The sequence below is a fragment of the Lithobates pipiens genome, unplaced genomic scaffold, assembly GCF_037356315.1.
Source record: "Lithobates pipiens isolate NorthernLeopardFrog02 unplaced genomic scaffold, aLitPip1_a1.2 Scaffold_54, whole genome shotgun sequence".
NCBI lineage: Eukaryota > Metazoa > Chordata > Amphibia > Anura > Ranidae > Lithobates > Lithobates pipiens.
In genome coordinates this window covers 2,564,131-2,570,491 of record NW_027507876.1, presented here as the reverse complement: position 1 = coordinate 2,570,491, position 6,361 = coordinate 2,564,131, and positions in this window count along the sequence as shown.

Genomic DNA, 6,361 nt, shown 5'->3' with positions numbered 1-6,361 from the left:
TTCGATTGGAATAGCTGGTTGCAATTCTTGAAATAAGGCTGTGATTGTAGATTGAAAGACAGTCATGGATTCAGGATTTCCCCTTATGTGCAGATTGGAACATCTGGCTCTATTTTCGTAGTCTTTTAATTTATCTTGGAGTGTTAAATTCTCTTCTCTTAGATTTTCCATTTTTCAGTCATATTTTCTTGAGTTGTGTTTTCAAGTTCATCCATTTTAATTTCTAAAGCTGCGATGCGGTTACCGAGCTCTCTGATTTCTTTGGTTAGGCTGCTGGTTATTTGTTCCGAGGTCTGTTTCAATACTTTATGGAGCATTCGTTCAAAATGTAATAGTAATGCTGGGGGTGCCGAGGAGGCTTGTGTGGAGCTTTGTGAGAGGATTTTAAAAATTTCTGACTCAATTGGAGAGTCCTGTTGTGACAGTTTCTGTCTATTTGCACACAGGTCATGTTAGCATTAAGGAAAAAAAAAAATTAAGAAAAAAAAAATGCACGGGGGTCCCCCGAAATTCCATACCAGGCCCTTCAGGTCTGGTATGGATATTAAGGGGAACCGCGCGCCAAAAAAAAAAAGTGTGGGGTGTCCCCCTCAAAATCCATACCAGACCCTTCAGGTCTGGCATTGATTGTAAGGGGAACCCCGTGCCCAAAAAAAAAAATGGTGTGGGGTCCCCCTCAAAATCCCTACCAGACCCTTATACCAGCACGCAACCTGGCAGGCCGCAGGAAAAGAGGGGGGAACGGGAGAGCGCCCCCCCTCCCGAACCGTACCAGGCCACATGCGCTCAACATTGGGAGGGTGCTTTGGGGTCCTTGACACTTATATAACAGAACCGTGCGTCGGAGGGGGCAGGGTCACCGGGTGGCCCTGCCCCCCATCATATAAGAAGTGTCAGAAGAAGAGAAGCGTCACACAGCGGGAGCCTCCCATTGTGCGGAGCAGCCAGAGAGCAAAGCGAGGAAGAAGAGATGCCATGGAGGAAGATGCCGGACAAGAACACCGGAGCAAGAAGCAGAGGATCGGAGGAAGAAGAAGATGGAGGAAGAAACCAAAGGATGAAGGAAAGAGGAAGGAAGAAGACTTTAATAAAGGAATTGTCAAAAACTGTCTCTTGTAATTTTTAACACTTTTATCACTTTTTTGGTGAAATGGTAGTACCCCCTTACCGTTTCACACATGGGGGGGCCGGGATCTGGGGATCCACTTGCTAAAGGGGGCTTCCAGATTCTGATAAGCCCCCTGCCTGCAGACCCCCACAACCACCAGCCAGGGTTGTGGGGATGAGGCCCTTGTCCTCATCAACATGGGGACAAGGTGCTTTGGGGGGACCCCAAAGCATCCTCCCAATGTTGAGGGCATGTGGCCTGGTACGGTTCAGGAAGGGGGGGCACTCTCTCATCCCCCCCCTCTTTTCCTGAGGCCTGCCAGGTTGTGAGCTTGGATAAGGGTCTGGTTTGGATTTTGAGGGGGACCCCCACGCCATTTTTTATTTCTTTTTGCCGGAAGGGTTCCCTTTAAAATCCATGCCAGACCTGAAGGTACTGGTATGGATTTTGAGGGGGACTCCCACGCCATTTTTTGTTTTTTTTTGGCGCAGGGTTCCCCTTAATATCCATACCAGAACTGAAGGGCCTGGTATGCTCTTGGAGGGGAACCCATGCTGTTTTTTTTTTTTTTTTTTATTAAAGTCGCCTGGCCTTAAAGTCGTATTGTAATTCACCCCAAGTCGTGTTGTAAGTCTCCCCAAGTCGCGCTGTGATTCACACTCAAGTCGTGTCCAATTTGCCTCCCAAAGTTGCGCTGGAAGCCGTGTTGCCCCTGTGTGAATGGACTGTTAATGATACGGCGTGCGCTATTATCAATGGGAGATTATTATCCTGTGCGCATATTAACTGTTGCGCTTATGCGTGCACCGGTTCATACGCTCACTTAATAATTTATCTGGCGCACAAATTGAGGTATGAACCGGCGCAGCCCAGTCATGTCTACAAAATATCGGATAGATTTATAGCATTTTTATTAATATTTTTTTTTTATTAGTAATGCTAGATAGAATGATAGATGTACCAGCCATCAGATGGGCACTGTTGGGTACTTATGGGTGGCACTGATAGATGGCATGGCGTGTCAGTCTATTGAAAAAGACTGACACACCACAGCAATGATTGCCACAATGCATGCCCCCGGGGGCGGCAGCGGCTTGATATCCTGATATCCTTGATTTCATATGACATCCGGTCAGGATAGCGCAACCACTTTGCCGGTGTTATTTTGCTATATGGCGGGTGGCAAGTGGTTAAAATATAAATGCCAGGCTGCAAGTGGGGATAGGGAAGTAAATGGGAATGAGAGAGTGCAGGGGGCAAAATGCATTTTATTTTGGGGATGGGGAGGTGATCTACAAGTGGGGATAGGGAAGTAAATGGGAATGAGGGAGTGCACGGGACAGAGTGCATTTTATTTTGGGGATGGGGAGATAACTTACAAGTGGGGATGGGGAAGTAAATGGGAGTGAGGAAGTGCACAAGGCAGGGTGCATTGCAGTGGCAGCCCATCCATTAGGGGCTCTGCCCCCTCTCTTCACGCCACCCCCTATATGACTAATGTATAGATTCATGCAAAGCCCTAGGCTCTAATAGGCTTCAAAATATGTGGGCTCGTTGCGCAGAGCATTGCATTGCACTATGAGCTCACCCAGGTGTTACAACAGGGAATGAGTATTGCTCAATCCGGCCAATCAGAAGCAGGTCTGAGACCCATTTTCAGATTTTCCGAAAAGAGAAGACTCTCGATTGGCCGCCCAGAAGGAGGAAACGGAAGCCAGAACCGTTGATTGTGGCAACTGGAGAGCAGGGGAAGGGAGAGCTGTGCCACTGAGAGCCCAGAAGATGCACTGATGGGGTAAGTGCACCAGACCCGCCGGACAGCCAACTGACTGGAGTGGGTACTGTTTGCTGCCCACCCAAAGAAAATTACCACTGGTCGCCATTGGTGCATTGTACTTTGGGAATGGGGAGGTGACCTGCACGTTGGAATGGGGGAAGTAAATGGGAGTGATGGAGTGCATGGGGCAGGGTGCATTGTACTTTGGGGATGGGGAGGTGACCTGCACGTGGGAATGGGGAAGTAAATAGGGGTAATGGAGTGCACGGGGCAGAGAACTGGACTGTCTGGGGAGGCTGTTATTTTACACAGTGCTAAGCACTGCTGCTTTGCTGGGAGGGAATACAGTAAGCACGTCACATCCACCCAGACACAAATCCGACGGAGGACTTCCTCTTCTTTGGCTTGCAGGGCATTGTTTCCAAACTCCCAGGCAACAGGTAGACAGATGGAGCCTGCATCTCTCAGCCAATACACCTTGCCAATAGAGGGGGCTGGAGCTTTAACAGACAGGTGGAGCAGAAGGCCAGGTGGGTCTTGGAGAATTTAGCTGAATGAAACAATTCAGATGACCAAACTACGACTAAAACAAAAATGGCATTTTAGTCAAAAGACTGACTAAAATTAAATTGAAATTTGACGTCAAAATTAACAGTGGGCTCAGGAAAGTCCTGCTAAAAAAGGACTATATCTACAACTCATGATCCATAAGTGGTATATTCAGTGGGAAAAATGCTGCTTACAATTGGTCTTTGGGAAGAGTTAGGAATTTATCTGAGAGGCAGAAATTGATCATTGCTTAAAGAACCCCTAGCAACCTCTGGAGGAACCCTGGTTGAGGAAGCCTGCCTTAGGAAGACCATTCTGATTGAAAGGTCTGCAATGTACCCTAATGGAGTAAAAATAAGGCTTGCTGCATTTTTATTGGCAATACAGAGCACTGCCGTGCACATGCATTGTGGTGCGCTGGGTGCAATGAAGGTGTGGTGTTAAGAGGAGATCATTTTGAATGGCACTACACATTGCATGTTATACCGAACATTACCAAAGTAGTCTGATGTGAAGGGACCCTTAAATTATTTAATACCAGGACTTGCGTGAGATTGTGGCTTAATGCCCCGTACACACGAGAGGAATTAAGTCTGACAGACCTCCAAAGGAGTTCCGCCGGAGTTCCGCTGGAGTTCCGACGAAGTTCTGGCGGACTTTTCGACCGAATGGACTTGACCACACACCATCACACCAAACTCCGACGGAGTCGAACGTGATGACGTACGACTGGATTCGACGTAGGAAGTTCATAGACAGTAGCCAATAGCTGCCCTAGCGTCGGTTTTAGTCCGTCGGAGTAGCACACACACGAGCGGATTTTTCAAAGGGGACCGGGTCCGGCGGAGTTCCGTCGGGAAAATTTAAAGCATGCTTCATTTCTAAAGTCCGTCAGACTTTAGCTTCGCTAAAGTCCGTTGCAGCCCACACACGATCGGATAGTCCGCCGGACTCAGTCCGTCGGAGTTTGGATGTCGAAAAGTCCGCTCGTGTGTACGGGGCATAATGGTGACACTGGCACACTTGCAGTCACGATTTTCCATCACGTTGAAAATGTCCCTGTGCCATATTCAAAGCCTCCGATTGCCCGAAGCCTCATAAACGCTTTCAAACACGTAAAACACGGCCTCGAAACAGCTTTTAATAGTCAGATAAATCAACAGATCAAGACACCTCTCAGGTACTATGTAGCTAATTTATTTAACATGGTTCCAGCTACAAAGGCATACAATTCTGGGTAGGGGAGGATTCAGCTTCAGGGTGGCAATTTATCCCAATTACTCTCTGGCCTTGTTAAATAATATGTTTGGGCAGCATCAAACTGATTGGTTGAAATGGGCAACGGTCTCACATTTCTTTGAACTAGTTTTATAAACGGGGCCCGCTGTGTATTACTATGAGCACAATATATAGCAGTAAACAAAAGAAACATCTACAAGACAGCTGCTATAAAAGCACTGTAATCATTTATTAAAAGATTTCAAAATCCGTCTGTAGAAAAGAAAGAAGAGCAAGAAATCATTAAAGTAATGAGATGAGTCAAATGGGTGATGCTATGAATGTGTATTAACTTGAGCCAGGAAACAGGCTAAAATAATTGAGCTGCTTTCTCTGATACTATTATAGCTGAAATCTGACTGGTTGGAATGTAAATCCAGCTATGCCCTGTCACTGTCCAACCAGATCAGAGAAACCTTGTCAAAGAAAAATAGAAGTAACCCCACCGTAGCATGTCAGGAGCAGAAACGCACATGCTCGAACAAACCTATGGCTCAATAGAGCCACCAGCAAATAAAAAGGCATGACCACATGGGAGGTGGCCATAAAGAAAACTTAGCTAACTGGACCTTAGCCAACTTTTATATCAGTATCAAAGCAAAGACAAGAATATTCCTCGTGGGTAAGGTGAACACGGCCTCATAGGAGGGCAAGGTCACCATTTATGTACTAGGGCCATCTCCAAAGAGACTTCCCTAAGCATACGCAGTTAAAGCCAGTAAACCAGAACATTCAGCTGCCAGGAGTCAGAGAGGCAGCAAAGTAGAATGACTCCCCATCTCAGAAGAGAAAACATCAATGAAAAAGCTGGAGAGACAGAAATCCCTGACTTGACTGGAGGAAGCCCTAAGGGTAGGCCTCAGGTGAACCTCAACCATGTACTGGAAGAGTATAACTGGGGAAAGATGCAGAGAGAGGATTCAGTGGTTGCCCCACTAATGGAGGTGATATGGGTATGATAAGGGTGCTTACTATCATAGCGCACTACTCCCTTGGGAGCTACTGGTGTAGTTCATTACAGTACTGCTGGTTTAACCCCCGCTCTTCCACCCAACACGAGTAACAACAGACACATTCAAACAGCTGAACAGTGAACCTTTATTTTCTTGCTGCGGTCCATGGTGTTATCAGTAGTGCAAGGAAGTATGAGACCCTTTCCCTTAGCAAACTGGCCAATGCCCCTCTGAAAGACACCTTGGTAAATTGGAATTCTGGAAGTCCCAGGCCTCACCTGCCTCTCTTGGATTATTGGTCCAAAGCATTCAATTATTGGTAAGTTACAAAATATTACACGTTTGTTTTATGGTTTAGGTACTCTAAACCAGCTGAGTTCATTAAGGTTTGAATTTTCCAGTTACATGGCTACATTGGAGGCTAAAGCAAGCCATAAACGAGTCGAAAAACTAAAGTTCTATCAAAAAAATGAAAACTGCTAATTCAATTGTGTCACACCTGGCACACTAATGATGCGAAAAATGAACAAGTCAACAATCAACACAAATTTTCTTCATTTTTTGACTCATCTATGGCTTGCTTAACTTATCTACTGCCCCATTACTGCTACAAGGTGGCCGTGCTGTGCAGAATCACATATATACTGTAGTTACATAGTATATATTGTATACTTGATTCTACACTTCCGGCCCTTG